This window comes from Podarcis tiliguerta (assembly GCF_965153285.1).
Source record: "Podarcis tiliguerta genome assembly, chromosome: 11".
Taxonomy (NCBI): domain Eukaryota; kingdom Metazoa; phylum Chordata; class Lepidosauria; order Squamata; family Lacertidae; genus Podarcis; species Podarcis tiliguerta.
This window is the reverse complement of record NC_139544.1, coordinates 30,291,844-30,310,248: the sequence shown is the minus strand read 5'-3', so window position 1 is coordinate 30,310,248 and position 18,405 is coordinate 30,291,844. Positions and strand designations below refer to the sequence as shown.

At 42.4% G+C, this 18,405-nt stretch overlaps 1 protein-coding gene across 24 annotated transcripts in view; it reads right to left on the bottom strand.

Annotated features, from left to right (window-relative positions):
* Positions 1–18,405, bottom strand: part of MEF2C (myocyte enhancer factor 2C) — a 170,394-nt gene that overhangs the window by 137,723 nt on the left and 14,266 nt on the right. For 3 of the 24 annotated variants that reach the window (XM_083404141.1, XM_083404125.1, XM_083404133.1), the window contains exon 1: positions 9,713–10,117. The exons of 13 other annotated variants lie outside the window; for them this stretch is intronic. The gene's annotated coding sequence lies outside the window, so the exon portion shown is untranslated. Of the gene's footprint in view, positions 1–7,041; positions 7,129–7,628; positions 8,224–9,712; positions 10,118–18,405 lie in introns of those variants that run through there. 8 more of the 24 variants (XM_083404138.1, XM_083404139.1, XM_083404123.1 and 5 more) reach the window with 6 other exon arrangements.

Below are 18,405 nucleotides of genomic sequence, written 5' to 3'. Positions count from 1 at the left end.
TGTTGTTGTCAAAATAAGCATTGGGGCATAGCGAAGTGAGTGAGCATGTAACATATAGTTTACTCTTTATATTCTGGCATGCCCACATAGCTGCGTCTGCCAAAACAACTGTTTATTCTAAAGGTAGCGTCAATTCTTTTGTAACATCTCCATCACAAAGAATTTTTAAGAACAAGTTCCAGAGCTCAGAGCTCTACAGCGGTCTTAATTTATCAGATATAATCCGGGAATTGCTATAGACAGAACTTGCCAACATCAGCGGAGGGTGTAAGTCTGACATATCCAGAATGTCACCAGAGTACCAAGGCAGCACCACACATGGCTCTGTTGCCTACGAGAAAACTCTTTAGCTCTTTTTCATTAGGCAATTATTCCTTGCTGTTTGTCAGGACCTGCCAGGAATAGCACTGGGAACCTTCATTTCTGCATGGCTGCCCTGTGTGGTCTGCTACCCAACCTTCCTGGCAATGAAGGGTTCTCAGGTCCCAGACTTGTTCCTTAGATCCATGTTGGCCGTTGGGTCCTCTGGGACATGAAAGACTATGAAGGCTTCCTGTTTTGACTTCCTGAACAAGATCTTCCTTGCTCTGGTGTATTCCTGTGCATTCTTCAGCTCCAATTCCCACTATGGTCTCTCTGAGCTAACTCCTTGGCTCAGCTCCTAGTTCCCAGCCTCCTCTGACAGCTGACTCTGTTGTGACACTGTGATACAGTGGCGTCCAGCCTGTGGCCTATGCAGTCCCTTCCATTTCCTGTTCTTTACTCCCATCCTTGAAATCCCTCCTTGACAGCGATGTGACAGAACATGGGCACTGGCTTAAATCATTCTGGCATACCAAGATGTTCTCATTCATTCAGCACTGATGTCCTGAATTGCTATGATAGCTTTATGGACAGGGGGAACCTATAGGAACTGGGGGAGAGGGTCAAGACTTATGGATGTGAGAGATGGAGCTTAACTAAATCTCTTAACTGCAGCAGTAGTGAATTTTATTATTCCAATCCAGCCCACTTACTTTACTCTTAGTTGCAGAGCCACTACTATGATCTCGTTTAGAAAGAAATTATACATTTGTCTTTAAGGACTCCCACCCGCCCCACTCCTTGCCGCAATAGTTTACAATATCTTCTAGGCACACTTGCTTAGCAGGATTTCCCAATAAAATCCAGGTCCTTCTTTAATGTAATGTACGCAAGCATTAAAAGTTGCCTTCTGTTTTCCAGGAAAAAGAAAAGCATGTCTTTTCATGGGAAAGTTTGCAATCTGTTTTGCTTGTTTGCTTTCCTGGCTAAAGGGTGAAAACCTCTCATGTATTTTGACATTTCCAGCATGTACATATTTAACTAACCATTTGGGAATTGCCACAAATGCCTTACTAGGGAATGCTTCAACACAGTTTATCATATGCTATGCCATTTCCTGCTGGAAAGACAGGTGAGCCAAAAAGAGTGTAACACTCCCCCCCCCCTCAAACCTACTCAGTTCTATAGCACTTTTCTAGAGTGTTCTGGAGTACACACTCATGTGAACATGCATGTACACTTACTAATCTGTTGTCTACCGGGATGTTACGTTTCATGCATTCTTATACATTCAGTACAGCTTGCAGTATACCCCCTCCCCTGAAAAAAGACATTTCCAGGTGCAATCATGTGCACAATCAATCTATTTAAATTCCACTGGCTCCAGAGAAATTTAAACAGCCTAACTATGTGCAGGATTGCAGCCAAAGTATCCTGTGGCACCTGAGCAACTGATAAATAGTAGCCCAAGAGCTCACATCAAGAGCCTAATTCATTAGATGCCTTTGTTAAAACCACTTAATTTGATAGCAAGAATCTGTAAGGTGACAAATGAGCCATAGTCCCATCACAAATGACATGAATAAGTGGCAGATTCCAGAATTGTTTTTTTTCTACTGCACAGACATTTGAAATACAGCTAATTGTGTGGCAGCATTTTAGCCTAAAGATTTGCCACACTTGATAAAAAATAATAATAACAAATTTCAGCATGTCAGCAAGAACTACACACCCAGAAAATTGTTTTAATTAATCGTTATATGAAATTGAGTGTATATTAACACACATCTTCAGCTGTGGGTTGTAGTGGGGGGAAACCAGTTTCTTTCAGATGCTTTTAGTCTATAGTGTAAATTCTAGACAAAATGAGGCTAAGTGTCTTATCACCTCTGTATTTGCAGTCTAGGCCATAAACCACATTTATGGCACCTTATGACATCTTGGGCTTGTGTCAGAAAGAAAATACTGGTACATTTCATTGCTGAGGATGTTCAAATCCCAATACTTTCTCCAAAAGTTGAGATTTGTGAAAAATGGTTAAAAACAAACCAAAACAGACTTTCACGATTACATACACACACACAACAAAAACACAGCTGGTGACCCATAAAAGACCATCTCACAACTTTTTGTTATAACAATAAGAAAAAGTTGATAAATTCTGATAAGTAAGTTTCTCCCTTCCTAATACAACCCCTACTGCTAGATAATATTCACTTCATTAAGTTATTCAGAATCCATTGCGACCACACAAAACATGGGAAAACTAAGAGATTTTTGTTTGGTGGCTCAGCCCCCACTGAAAATAATCACTACCAGAGATATTTACAGATTGAAATCATAATCTGTACGCTGAAAATGCTGCTTACAAACACAGACATATCCAGATTTTATAAAAACATGTAACACAAACCAGAGCAGTTGTGAGCTTCCACTCTATTCTTGACACTTGAGAGTAAGTTGAAAGAATACATTTAATTCCCAGCAACATCTACACATTCTATTATTAAACTTTATTATTAATAATGCTTCATGAAGTATAACAACATGCCTTAAAACAGTTTCTTGCCACTTAAACTTCTACTTTATAGTGCTATGAAACACTCAGGGTAGGTTAAATGCTCTATTACACTGTTTATATATTTTCGCAGCCTCAAAGTAAGACGGCAATCTTGCCACTGTTCGTTTTCAATGCTTACACACTTCAGTCCACAATCTAGTTAAACCAGAGTGCTTTGATTTAAGTTGACTGGCACACTGGTCCTAACACATCATTTAAAAACAAATCCCACTAGTTTTAGAAGAGCTTTATTTCCAAGTAAACATGCTTAGGGACATAGCTTTGGGTGAGTCCTTTCTCTCTAGTGACTGGCTCTTCATCTCTATAAGCATTTATTTTAAGCCCCACTGATTTCAGTGGAACTTACTTCTGAGTAAGTGTGCTTAGGATCACAGTCCAAATCTGCTTATTAACATGTACTGCACCTTAACCAAGCAATGAATCCTACAAATAAGGTCATGTGAAATGAAAAGGTGGGGGCAGGGAGGATGAGGGAAAGAGAGACACACATAGGAAATGAAATTTCCTATATGACAAATAGGGGACAATCTATAGCTAAATGAGTGTTACCCATTTTAATTATTCTTTTTTTAATTCTAAAAATACAAACCATCACTAAAAAAACAATTAAGCATATCAGTATTAATTTAAGAGATCACCTTTACCTCTGCCAAAGGCAATGGAATGGAATGTTTACATTTATGGCTAATTCATTGGGGTCACACTGCATAAGACACTGAGAGGTATCCATTGGGTTTTATTAGGTTTTAATAAAAGGGGAGAAACTAGACAATTAGTCAGCTAGAACGTTCAGTGCTTCCAAAGTTTAGTTCAAAAAATATTAGTTAACCCTCCAGAGATGCAAATACAAAAAATACAACTGAATATTCCATTCTAAAAGATAGCCAAAAGCTTCCAGGAGTTAGAGAGTTTAAAAGCCTTGCACACATAAAAAAATAAATAAATTATAAACTGAGGCAAATAGCTGCCATCCTGAAATTATTCAATAGCAATCTCCATGATTCCAACAGAAATCCTCCAAAATAAACTTGTTAGAGGATTCGCTGTGCCTTTACATTGCATTTTGCTATAGAGGTACAGTAAGAAATAGGTGTAGTCTTTGACTTTCTGAACGATTACTTGGGAAGAAGGTTCATATAACCAGGTAGTGCATTTACATAAAACTTTAAGGTTCTATAGTAATTGCACAGCCACTGAGCTCTCAAAGCATTAGAATACCATTAAGCTGCAATTTTTGAATGATCACATTGCAATCCCCCCTCCATTTTTTTTAAAAAAAATGATTTCCCCATGCTTCCAATTGCACTTAACAATGACTAAGCAATCATGCTATAGTAGCCCTTATGTAATAAATAACCAATTGAAAATGAAGTGTGCCTTGCCACGCAGCAGCAATCAGCTTTTATCTCTGTCCAATCAAGTTGACATCTGAACTGCCTAATCCTCCTTTTGTAAGGCACATAAGACTTTGTTGTCACTGTTGGTTTTGTGAATTGTCTCTATAAGCTGCTCTGATTTCCTAAAGATGACAAATCCCAGCGAACAGCCAAGCTCTACTGCACTGCAGTCAATGCGACAGTTGAGATTAAGGTACAGAACTGAAGATACTGGGATTTAATCACCTGTCCGCATGTAACATATTGACCGTCAGCTCTCAGGAGATTAACTTAAATCTGTTCAGAGCAGCAAACCAATTACTATATTCAAAAAGCAAGGGAATGTGCCTGAATATCTGCAGATTTCACTTGCAACTTCTGCAGTCTGCGTCAAGTAGTTCTAAAGTATATACGTTGTACTTTACAAACATAAATGCGGCAGACCTATGCCATCAGTCATTTAAAGCCACATCTTGCTACACTTCAGTTAGTTAACAAACTTTTTAGCAAGATGTATACTTTTTCTGAATTCCATTTATAACATTTAACTTGCTGGGTAGCTAGGAACGTACATTTACATAAAACTTGAATTTAACATGGGGAAAGAACCCACATTACACAAAATACAACATGATGTGTAGAAATGATGAAGATACTATTTTTATTTCCATGAATAGAACTTTGTGAACCTCATATAGAAATAATCAGAGAGTTTAAAACCACTCAGATCCATGTTATTCTAATTTTGGTTAGGCTACATAGCTAAGAAGTTGGTCTATGTCCAACAGGTTAAAGTCTGAAAGTTATTAAAGTGATCATTCTCTCTGGCATCTGACATGAAATCATGACTTGCTGAAAACATTTAAAAGGCTGCTTGTCTTGTAGAGATAGTATGCCCTTGATTAGTGTGTCAAACTTCTGAAAAATTTACTTCTTAGAAATAAGACATTTTAAAAGCAAAATAATTGTGAACAAATTCTATTAAATACAACAACACTGGCAAATAAACTTTCCTTTAGAAGCAAGTTCCATATATTTCAACAGAACTTACAACTTAGTAAATGCGTTTTGGAGTGCGGTGTTACCCATTTTTATCCACATAATAAATGGAAAATATAGAACTTAATTAGTTTTCAGTTCAGAACTGGTAAGAATATTTCTGTCCTCTTAAGAGTTACTTAATATTTTTAAATCACAGGACAAAAATATTTTTACATCTTTGAATATAAGCTTTAGGTATATAAATTTAGGTATATTAAGACAGGTACCTGCTTACATGATGGTTTATGAAAAGTCAGCCATCTGCCCTATGATCATAAGAATTTATCAACAAGCAAGTTATTTGCCTACAACTTCTTTTCCAGGTAAACATCCTTACCATGAGGGTACTACACTGTCATTATTACACACATTAAGGATTCCAGAACAGGCAACCCAAACAAGTAACTTTAACTGCATTCTGTACAATGATATTTGTAATGCAACCCCAGGGACACATTTCTGAGACAACCTCGCTATAGGTGCAGTGTTTATAATTTAGCACACTTTAGAGAAAAGCAAAACTCATATATTCCAACTATATGCAGTTATCAGCAAGGATAAAATGGCTATCTAATCATTTATGTCATATTTGGAACCTGTCAAAAAGAGATTTCTTTCTGCTTATCAGCTTCATTTTACTCATTCCTATGAGTTGTCTATTGTCACCCAAGCAGTTTTGTGAAATCTAACTCATAGAAAGATGTGCAGGATCAAATCATAGAACTGCCCCCCCCCCGAAATTAATATCATAACATACAATAACAATTCATATACGTATGTTTTGCTAGATTGCAGGCAATGCTTTCCAAATCTTGAGGATTTTAGCTAGTGAAATATATTCCCGTGCTTCCAGTGGCACTGAGTAATCTTGTATAATATTAAGAATAGATACAATGCGCACTGAAGCATAGGGTGGGACATATAAATGCTCCAAAGATGCTCATTTTATTGACTATAACTTCCTTAAAACATAAGTAACACATTATGATAAAAGATTCCTTTAGGACTGAAGTAGCATCCTGAAATTACTCTGTAAAAAATAGGTCTTGGTTCACAGGTGATTATATTCCTATGCCCTGCCTCTATTATGCCTTAGGGTTTGGCATTATTATATTACATATAAATATGCATACTCTATAACGACAATGCCACTGCTAAGTGCCACTGGGAAAGGGGGGAAAAACAGACTTCACATATCTGTCTAATGTAATTGGCCAACTGGACACTTTTATATCCTCTAGTAAAGCAAATGTAAGGTACTGATATATATTTAAGACAATGGCCTTCATGTTTCATTTTATATATGTTACTAAAAAGCATTTTGTCTTGAGCTAGGAATCTATAGACCACCACTGAAATATTGGCTGAATGCCCTTCTTCCGCTTAATCATTTTGAAACAGTAGCAGGTATGAGGTGCGTACCATAAGCATTTAATTCTAAAAGACCTATCTTGGTTACTCTAAAGATGAGACACTACAAGCTTGGCCAGCTACGTAAATATGAAAACAACAAGTTCTACAGTTCAGACAAACAGCATTATTAAAGTAACACTATTCTCACATGATCTCCCAAGTCAAGTCTATTGAGCTACTCCAAAATATAACTATTTTCAAATAATGAAACACTATCTTCTATAGATTTCCCTTCCTTCTCCACACAAAACTAAAACCGGGTGAAAATTAGATAAATAATTAAGTTAGACAGCTTGCCAGGGAGCAATCTAGCTTTGCTTAACTTACAGCTAAAGTTGGAAAGGCTGGAGAGAGAGAGAGAGAGAGAGAGAGAGAGACCTTTCCCCATTCGGATCTCCCAGATTCCCCCATCTCAAAGCAAAGTGTGCAAATGAAAAAGATGCTCTGGGAGGGATGCTGTGTCGAAAACCGAGGCATTAAAACAAAAGTGACGTGCTGCACACAGCCGAGTTGAAAAGGCCATTTGCACTTATGCCAGCTTATTTCTTCACTGCACTGTTTGATAACTCGCAGGGCAAGTACTCCAAGGTCAGACAAACAAACCTGAGTGCACTTCACAATATCAAAACACACCAGTGACGTGAACTAACTTCATGAAAGTTTAAATACTCATGCAGCTGATGGAGGATGGGGAGGGGAGGGGGAAGAGAAGAGACACAATTCCTCTGCAACTTTTAACTATGTTAGGTTTGAGTGCAAAGTTACTCTAAAGCCACCCGATTACGCTATGCCTGCGCCACGCACGTTCCCAGTACATTCTAAGCCTCCTGCCATACAAAACATTGCAATGCCTCCACGAGGGGCTGAAGGAGCAAGTCTATGCTACTTCGCGATGAAATCGCACGTGTACTTACATTGCAAAGGGCTGGATGATCAGGCTAGTCCTTGAGATATTTCCCCCTTCTTGGGAGCAACCGCGGGAGGAGAAGAGACAAGAGACCGAGGAGAGTGGCGGGGAGGAGGAGGAGGAGGAGAAGGAAGCAGGGGTGGGGGGAGCCGTTAGTTCTTCCAGCCTTGTAAGATGTTCACCACCTGGTTCAACATGCAGCCTCCTTTAACCGCACATACGCGCGCGCGCAACGCACACGCGCGCACACACACAACCTTGCAAAGCAATCCAATGAGCAGCCAGCAGCTCTCTGGCGATGGTGGCGGCGTGTGTGTGTGTGTATCTGAGGATTCAGGAGGCGAAAGTGCCCGTGCTGCTGGCCGGATTAAAAGTAAGCAGGAATCGTCCTGAGAGCGTCTAGGAAGGAAGTGACAGGAGGCGAGTGGGGGAAAAGAACAGCTCACAGGCTTTGTAACATCACGGATGGAGGAGAGAGAGAGAGAGAGAGAGAGAGAGAGAGGCAGGGAAAGGAAGCTTCACAACTACACGCCCGGCGAAGCTTCTCTTGCTTGTGTCCTCCCTCCTCCTCCTCTCCTCCTCCTCCTCCTCTTCTTCTCCCCTCTCTCTCCCACAATCCCAAACGAATGACTCTCTCCTGCCGAGCTGGAGAAATAATCAGTTTCACTCTTGAAAAAAGGGGGCGGGATCACATCCCGAAAGCGTTTTAATAAAACAAACACAGTGAGAGTGAGGCGAGAGACCAGCTAGGAGTCTAGAAGGGGAGGAAGAGGCGATGGCAAAGCGCTCTCGCTCTCTCTTTCTCTCTCGCCCCTCTCTAGTCTCAACGAGATTGATAAATTACTCCACTACCCTACTTTAATTATGTATATGGTATGCAGAATAAATCACCCAACATCAGGCACCTCAATCAAGCACTTTTTAAATGATAATTGCATCTTGGCTGAATCAATCTTGCCATGCCTGACATTTTGCTAATTTTAGTTTTTTACCACGGGGGGGGGGGTAGGGAGAGCACGCGCGCCTAATAGCGGGGGGGGGGCACGTCTTGGTTAGTGGATATGGGGAGTCGAAGGACTTGGTATATGCCACGGAACAAGCCTTGGTGACAATCCTTATTATTATTATTATTACTATTATTATTATTCACGAGCAAAGCGATCGCGCGGCAGAGAGGCGGAGAACACCGCCCGGCAGATGCCGGCCCCCCTCCTGATCAGGTCTGTCTGTCCCCCAGAAGATATTGGACAGGGGCGGGGGGGGGCGAGGAGGAGAGCGCGCGCCAGATCGTGGTTGGAGTCGTCTGGGCCAGCGAAGTGGTCTCGGCCAGAGGCGACCCCGGCAGCTCCCCAGGCGCGCGTGGATTGAGAAGTTAAGAGGGAGGGAGGAAAGGGAGGGAAGGAAGGAAGGAAGGAGGGCGCCCGGAGGTCCCCAGCGGCAACACTTCTTTAAAAAAACCGGTGGGTCGGTGGGCTGGCTGGCTGGCTGGGATGGATGTGGAGCCAGAAGGGCGAGGGGACGGAGCTGGGGTGGGGGAGCTGCTTAAATGCTTAGGAAGCGTGGCGTCTTCGTTTGCCCATTGAGGTCAATAAAGACAGATGAGGCTAAAGCGGGGAATCGACCGGCAGATAAACGCGAGGTGCGTGTCCGGATGGGCTCCGATCCGAGCCCTCCGGCTCAACGGGATAGCAGATCCGAGGAGCGGCGAGGCTCTCGGAGGAAGCAGCAGAGGGAGTCCCGCTTGCACTGCTAGGGAAAGTCCGCCGCTAGCGGCAGCAGCACCATCTCGTCGACATTGGAGGCGGCAGCGCTCGCTCCACGCTGCCCAGCCAGCCTAACTTTCCAACGTGCTCTGAAAACATTTCTCTGCCCGAAAGCCTTCGCCCAGCCGGGGTGGGAGGCGAGAGGCAGGCTGCTGTTGGCGTTTCGTTTCTTGCCGCGCACTGACCTTTCCTCTGCCCCCCTCCTCCCTCCACCTCTGCTGCGCCTTCCTCGCGGACCCTCCGCTCCGCTCTCGCCAAAGTGGAGCAGCCCCACTTCCCAAACTCGGGCGGCTTTTCCGTCTCCCCGCGCCAGCGGGACTTCACTTACCCGGGACGTCTCCAAACAAACTGCACAGGAAACAGGCGCGCGGGCTCCGGCGGATCAAGCGGGATGCTCCTACGATTTGGGGAGGGGGGGGGGAAGCCAGATAAAACTCGCCAGGCTTTGCCAGTAGGGCAGCTGGGTCGGGGTGGCTGGAAGATAAAATAACGGTTCCTTCCCTTCCTTGCCGGGTCTCAGGGAAGCCCAGGCGTGCTCGCTCGTCTGGCAGCAGCTCGCGTTCCCTGGTGCCCCGTCTGAACAGATCCTCACTTGACCTTCGCAAACTCCGCTGTGCCAGCTCACCAGCTCAGCTCTGCGAGAGCATCGCCCGGGAAGAGCGTGAGAGCAACCTTGCCCCTTTGCCTGGAGACCGCAGCGCGGCCAAGAAGCGCTCCCTGGGCCCTAAAGTGGCCGCTCTCGGAAAGGGGACAGGCTGACTTGCTGACCTTCCTCCTTGTTTCTCTAGGGCGGTAGATCACTTGTGAAACTCCACGACGGTCTGCTTTCTGGATTCGCCGTAGTTTTGGTACTTGCCTTCTGATCTGTACATGGAGGGTTGTGTTTTCATTGCGGAGGGGGTGGGAATAGAGGAAGGGTGTTCATTGCGTTCAAATACAAAATAAAACATGACTTTTAAAGAGGTGATAAATTAAGGGCATGGAGCATATATTATTATTATTATTATTATTATTATTATTATTCCACCCATCTGTCTTGGTTGCCCCAGCCACTCTGGGCAGCTCCCAACAAAAAACAGTAAAAACACAATATAGCATCAAACACTAAGAAATTCCCTGTACAGGGCTGCCTTCAGGTGTCTTTCAAAAATCACATAGCAGCTTATCTGTTTGACATCTGCTGGGAGGGTGTTCCACAGGGCAAGAGTGACTACTGAAAAGGCCCTCTGCCTGGTTCCCTGCAGCCTCACCTCTCACCATGAATATTCACGTATATGAATGTTGCTTAAACATTCACACCACTTCACAACCTGAAGAGGCCCTGAACACAAGAGACAATCCAGGTTAAATCCAAAATCAAGAGCAGGATAATCCTTTTAATTAAGACCAACTGAAATGTCACACAACAGAGAGCAAGCTTTGAAGTTCCACAGAATGCTTCTTCAGGCTGGATGTAAAGCAAAACAAAAAACAGAGTGTGGGCAAATGGAGAGATTTATTATTATTGTTATTTAGATACCCAAGACAATCTTTTTTCTTCCTCCTCTCTTCTTCTACTTGTTGTTTAACAAGAGTGCTGGGGTACTCTGAAGCTTGCTCAGTACATGGAGACATTTACATTTCTCCTACTGTGCATATCACCATATTGTTGACTTTTAGATTCCCCCAACCCCATGAACCAATGCAGCCATTTGTATTTTTTTTAAAATAAAACATAAAAGTATATATTTAATTAAATATCCCTATTGCCGAAAGAAAAGGGAAAGGATTTGCACTTTGGAATTCAGTGGCTTTCTTTAAAAAGAAAAGGAATGGAAAGGTATCTATTTATTTATATGGAATAAGGGACTGAACTTCTGTTCCCTGCAAGGGTGGCTGAGAAGCTGTTGGGTGGTGTGGACCTCCCTTTCTGCAGGCAGAGGCTTTCTGGGTGTGGGGCCAGATTCTGCTGCTGTCAGAGTTTACCAGTAGTAACTCTGAAAGGAGCAAGGCCAGAAACAGGGTGTTCAAGAATGCTGGAGAGGACAGGCTGGGAGCGGTCTTGGACCCAAGGCCCTCTCATTCACCCAACACACTCCCAGAAATAGAATATCAGTGTCTTTCGGGAGAGGGAAATTTGGAAGGCTGAACAGTGGTGGGTCTTGGGAATGGAAAACCCGTCTCCTCTACACACACGCACACACTGCCCATGAAAGCTGGCAGAACTTATAAAGTTGCAGTTTCTCTGCCAGAGGTCCTCCACCACCTATGATTGCTCTGCCCACTTACCAATTCAACATAATTTGCTGCTGCTTGAGCATTATTTTCTGGGCATTAGGATTAATGCCACTGAAGAGTGAACCTTCCAGCATTTTGTATGATATGTGAATCCTTCCTTACATTGTTTGGTATATCACTGTGATGTGAGTGTTTAAGATATGTTCTAAGTTCTGATAACACCTTTTATACATATTACATAATTCAAATGCTGCCAAGTCCTCTCGACCAGACTTCAGTGTTTTGTCCAGCACCTGGCACACAGATGACACTACAGATAGTAGCATAAGGAAGAGATAGACCAAGGAATCTATAGCTGAACAGGAGGGGAGCAGGAGGTGTCTATGAAGCACACAACTTTGTTTCAGAGAGAATCCAGTTTCAGCCATTCATCTACAATTGATATCATTCCCATCAGATACTGAACTTTATTTTTGCTAAAGGGAAGCTTTATTCAAGCACTGCACAATGATGGTGCTGGGCAGATTTAAACTTAAGGTTCTCATGTTCTCATCCAACAATCTGGCCGTGGCATGACTCCTCTTTTGTGATGGAGGAATGGATGATAATGATGCCATCTCAGATGGTCAAGTGCCTATCAGTTTGGATGCACCACAAAAGAATGGTTTCTTACATATTCAGGGTATATGTATGCAGACATATTGAAGTTTATAAATTAATTTTTAAACAAACAAACAAACAAACAAATAAATAAATACAAACAAAATGGCCTGAAAAGGACCTGTGAACTTCCAGAGTTGAGGGCATAAAGACCAGAATAATAATAACTTCTTTTTATTGCCTGGAGAAGGAACCTCCAGGTCCCATTGAACACCAGAGACAAAATTCTTGCACATCATAGTGACAATCATCATAGCACACAATACAAGGTAAGACTGTAAATTAAGAGTAACGTGATATTGTTTTATTGCTTCACTGATCCATGTGTTATTGGAAAGACTTGATATTCTAGTATTACAACAGTCAGACACATCTCTGTCATGGGTATAAGAGGCACACCATAAATGGCTGAGGAGCAATTTTACCATAGTTCAGTATTTTGGATTTTTTTTATTACATTTTGAACAGGAACTGGTTTTGAAACAATGTAGAAACTGTTCAGGATTGAAAGCCACAGCATCAAATAGCATCCAGGACAATGTGGGCCTGTTGATAACTGCCACACGTTCAGTCATACAGCACTAGCATTTTCTTTTCAGCACCAACCCTGCTCTTTCTTCCACAGTGACAAACAAAACAAACACCTTTAACGTGATAATGGTGCAGACAACAGGAAAAATCTAGTTACCCCAGACAGATGACATGCTGCAATGCACTATGAAGGTTGATACACTATAACTCCTCTGTGGTTTCGAGATTCAATGTATACCTATTATTGGGACCATGCTCTAGGGGAAATTCACAATACTGGCAACGGCCACTTAAGATATATCCAAAAGATGTGTGAAAGCACATGTGTGCACAGCACCAAACCCAGAAATGACTGAAAATGTCAGAAAACATGTCACTGAAAGGGCGGAACAGGAGCAGAGCAGAATTGGGTGGGGTGTGCTTATATGTTCTCCACTAACACGCATGGGGTCCAAGAATGGAACCCCTGCGCAAATTGCTCGTTGACTGTATATCACTTCGTCACTATGCAGCCACATTCCTGACACATGCATGTATGAATGCACACCACTCAATAATGCATCACACAGTGACTTACCACTGATTGTGGTGAGCTGCCTCACTTGAAAATCATTGGGCTTGACATGGTGTGAGATGGTGTTTGATTTGTGATGGCTGTTTCACATATGGAAATAACTACTTGCTGTTGCAGCCATCAAAAAGTTCAAATGCATGGAGAAACTTCTGCTAACCTGCGTTGATTTCAATGGGAGAGTTAATCTCTCCTTTTGAAAGCAACGGAGCTTGAAAGTGCTTAAAGGTTTGATGAAATGTGCACATCGTTTTCTCCTCAGCTTTCAGGTTTAGGTGGTCCCTTTGGATCTGGACTGCGGGCTTTAAGGTAGATCATGTAACTTTTTGTAGGATCCGTCTTGAATTGCAGTAACACCAAGAATTCCTTTCAAGATACCTGGCTGTTCAAAGTCACAGAAGAAGAAGCGAACACATAATGTTGTCTAACCTCACAGCCCCATAAATTGGATCGAGGACCATGATGCACCAGCTTTGTAAATAAACATGCACATATTCGTGAAAATAGCATTAAAAATTGTATTATATTACAGGAAAGCTTTTTTTTTTTTTTTTGGGAAAAATATGTACATAAGGGGAAATTGTATATTAGGAGATATTCATAGTGAAATGCTTATGAATTTTCATGAGGACTTCATTCTCCAAAGCAACAACAACAATGAAATTAAGACCGGAGAAATTAGAAGTGAGAGAAACATTGCTTTTACCCATTGCTTGCGGGAGGAGCGGCTGCATGGTCATGGGTATGGCTCAATTCTTTTCAGAGTCACCAGCCTGCACTAGGAGAGAGGACACTCCTTCTTTCACTCTCACAGGCCCATCTGCCCCTTCACACCCTGGTTGTCTCCAAGGAGACAAGCAAGGCATGAATGGAGGCTTGGCTCTTCCATGGAGAGAAAACTTCTCTTTCATAACTTGCAGCACCACCTGACCCTTGAAGCCAGTTTGCCCCCAAGGAAAGAAGTCACGCACATAGAGAAACAGAGACCTATGAGCCTACCATAACCTGACTTCATATAGAGTTCAGTGATGAATCTGACTATAAACAAAAATCTACGGTCCTCACAATTTCTTTGTCATTTCAGATTTCTAGCATGTGCTAGAAGGGCAGTAGAGTGCTCAGTAGGACAAAACTTGCTTCCAGGTGACCTATTGAGCATTCATCCCGATTTCTCTTCACAAAGTTTGCGGGGAGGTTGTACAATGTTGGCTGTTTGTTGCACACTCATCCTGATTTGTTTGTGGGGAGTCTATACAACTTTGTATAAAAATATTGTTTTCTCATACTTTCCAGTCATTTTCCTTACTGAAAATGTCCAATTTTGGGGGGAAGTGGATTTGCTGTGCAAGAAGGCTAAATCCACTTTCATTTCGCAAAGTGAATTTGCAGATCTGCAACTGAATTCTTATCCACAGAATAGAAACAGTCTGGTAGTGGCTTTGAGATGGGATTTAGGAACTGGCTCTCATAGATATCTTGATGGTAGATGTAGGACTAGAGAAGCTATTACTTGTTCAAAGTGTCTATTTTTTGCGCACAAAAATAGGGTGATCAAAATTCAATCTACAGGCTATCAGCTGCTGTTTAGACAAAGAAAGAAATACATTGGAAAATCCTTAACTATGGTAACCCAGGAACTGTATGTTCACATAGCCCAAACTGGTCTGAAATTATTCAAAGCAAAGCTGGGGGCATTAAAAAAAATGCAGGAAATAATATGCACCAAGATGGTTGTCTCTTGGACAAGGGGTGACAAAACTCAACAGTGTCTGTCATCTTGGTATGTTGCTAAACACACAACACAAAATCACTTGGGAGAGGGTGAAATAAGGGGAAGGGGAATTATATGAAGCCAACCCAAGTGTAGTGAGCAAAATTCTATAATTTCTTGCATTTCTTTGGGGGGAGGTTGCTGCAAAGTGTTGAAATGTCTCAAAGGCAAGGCTCTCAGCTTGACAGGGCAAAGGTCAGCACTACTTTGGCTCAATAGCCCAAAATCAGAGAATGACACCACTGAAAGAAATATATGCAGTGGCTTCATATGTCCTGTGCATCGTCTACATATTTAGGTTATTAGGGCCCAGTTTTTAAATAGACATGACCTTATCCTGGGGACTGATACTCAGTAGTTTGTGCCAAAATTATTTTTCAGTCAGAGCAAAGATGCCCAAAGCAATGAATAAGTCACCTCCCCTTTTAAAAAAAAAGTGTCTCAGTACTTCAAAGACAAGCAGTATAGAAGTCAAATTGTTTCCTTCATTCTTGAAACTCAGTAGAGAATATTTTTAGGCTTCAAATAAAAATAGTTCTTTCTTACAACACCTGAAGAATCTTCCTGTGTCATTTAGCATTCAATATAATTTACACTGAAACACCATCACCTCCAGACCATTATTTTAAAAACATGTGTTACAAACAGCCAATAATTGGCAGCAAATCCCCGTTGGATTTCTTCCAGGAAGGTAAGATTAAGGGTTCCTGTTAGGCCTAGGCCTGCTGGCAACAGGAAACAGAAAATCTTGCACCATTTCCCAGCCTTCCACCTGAAACTTACATCTGAATTAAACAAAACACACAGGGGGAAAAATGCACAACAGGAGGTGTAATTATTGGAGTAATCAACCCTTCCATACCCTTACCACGGGCTGAGGTGCAGCCAAGTGTCTCTTTCCCTTACAAGTATGATTATTTCATGGTGAGCTCAGTTAACATCCCCTTTCAGTAATTATCCGAGTCCCCCCCTCCCTTCTTCAATTTGGAGTGATAGTCAAATGTTTATTTCTTCAAAAGAAACAGTGCTGCCAATTTACATTGCAAAAGCGACAATTAAATTACAGAGTGCCAGAGTCACATCTGAATACCCCAGAGTTTATACATCCTAACCCTGGGTGACTTGGGTTCCAATTTCTGTTCATAGTTCAGCCCCACCCTATGCCTTCCTATGCGCCTCTCTACCACAGGCCTGTCTTGAAAGAGTAGTTCACGAAAGCACTTCTTTCTACATCTGTCTGCTTTTAAGCTTGGCCCATGCTGGGTACAGCTCTTGAAACAAGCTTTAGGGGAAAATATATATATATATATATATGGAGGTTTTGGTGTCCTCGGGTGTCTTCCCGTGTAAAAGTTGGGGTGTCTAGGCGACGTTTCGACGAGGTCTCACTCGTCATCTTCAGGCTGGTGCTTTCGGCTTCTTGTTACTGGAACAGAGCAGGATCTCAGTGTTTGAGTTCCTATAAATACTGTTGAGGAGGTGTGGTGTATAGCCTCCAATGTTCTGGGCAGAGAGGAGGTTCCCAGGCTAGTGTGCCTTTTCTTCTTTTGTTCCTTAATTACTTGAGGGATATCTTGAGTGATTTCTTGAGTGATTTCCTGAATCCCACTTAGGTGGGTCATTAGGTGTGGATTAGTTGCTAAAGCCTTCGTGTCTTGAACTCTTGAACTTTGTGAAGAGTTTTTCTGAGAAGATGGCTGTACTGCACTTGGTTGTGCTCTGGCTTGGCTTCGTGTATAGGGGCGAGCTGTGGTTTTGTGGCCTGTGCCAGCCAGATCTGTGTAGGGATTGCAGGGGGGTGCAGCATCCGGAGGTGCCACCCTGGTTTGGCTACTGGATGGTGTCTGTAATTTATCTGTGGAGAGGGTCTGGGTTTGGGTCTGGTGTGGTTGATTGGTGATGGCGTTCTGTGTGCCTCTGGATCTGGTGTCAGATTTTGTGGGGAGGGCTAATTTCCAGATGTCTGGCAAGCGGGATGTGTCGTCACGCTTGTTCATGTTGTGAGGGTGTTTCTCTATCTCGATGGCTTCCATGATTATTCTCTTGTGGTGATGTTCCATGTTAAAGAGCAATTTGGAATCTGCAAAATTAATTTCGTGTCCTGTTTCTTTCATGTGTTGGAAAAGAGAGGAAGTTTTTTCTTCTTTTTTGACGGCATTCTTGTGTTCTGCGATCCGTGCATTTATTCGTCTGTTTGTTTGTCCAATGTACGTGGCTGGGCAGACTTTGCAGGGTATTTCATAGACCCCTTGGTTTTCCAACTGAATTTTATCCTTGGGGTTTCTGAGGATATTGGCTATTTTTTGGTTGGTGCAAAAGGCTGTTTTGATATTGTGTTTATGGAGGATTTTGCTAATTTTATCTGTAGTGCCCTTGATATAAGGAAGGAGGGCTATGCCATTGTTTTCTTCTGTGTCTTGGTTTTTGGGGGGTGTTTCTTTTTGGATTAGCTTCGTAACCCTGTTTTGCTGGTATCCATTGGCAATTAACACATTTGAGAGATTCTGTAACTCAGTTGTCAAGTGGTCTTCGTCAGCCAGGCGTTTGGTTCTGGAGATGAGAGTCTTGGCTACGGAGTTTATTTGTGCAGGGTGGTGGTGTGATTGTGCATGTAAGTAGCGGTTGGTGTGTGTTTTTTTCCGGTAGATAGTGTGTCCTAGGGAGCCATCAGGTTTTTTGTAGATTAGGACGTCAAGGAAGGGAAGTTGGTTGTTGGCTTCTATTTCCATAGTGAATTGTATTTTGGGGTGTAGGCTGTTGAGATGTGTGAGGAAGCTATCCAGTTTTTCCTTCCCGTGTGGCCAAATTACAAAGGTGTCGTCACACATCTCAACAGCCTACACCCCAAAATACAATTCACTATGGAAATAGAAGCCAACAACCAACTTCCCTTCCTTGACGTCCTAATCTACAAAAAACCTGATGGCTCCCTAGGACACACTATCTACCGGAAAAAAACACACACCAACCGCTACTTACATGCACAATCACACCACCACCCTGCACAAATAAACTCCGTAGCCAAGACTCTCATCTCCAGAACCAAACGCCTGGCTGACGAAGACCACTTGACAACTGAGTTACAGAATCTCTCAAATGTGTTAATTGCCAATGGATACCAGCAAAACAGGGTTACGAAGCTAATCCAAAAAGAAACACCCCCCAAAAACCAAGACACAGAAGAAAACAATGGCATAGCCCTCCTTCCTTATATCAAGGGCACTACAGATAAAATTAGCAAAATCCTCCATAAACACAATATCAAAACAGC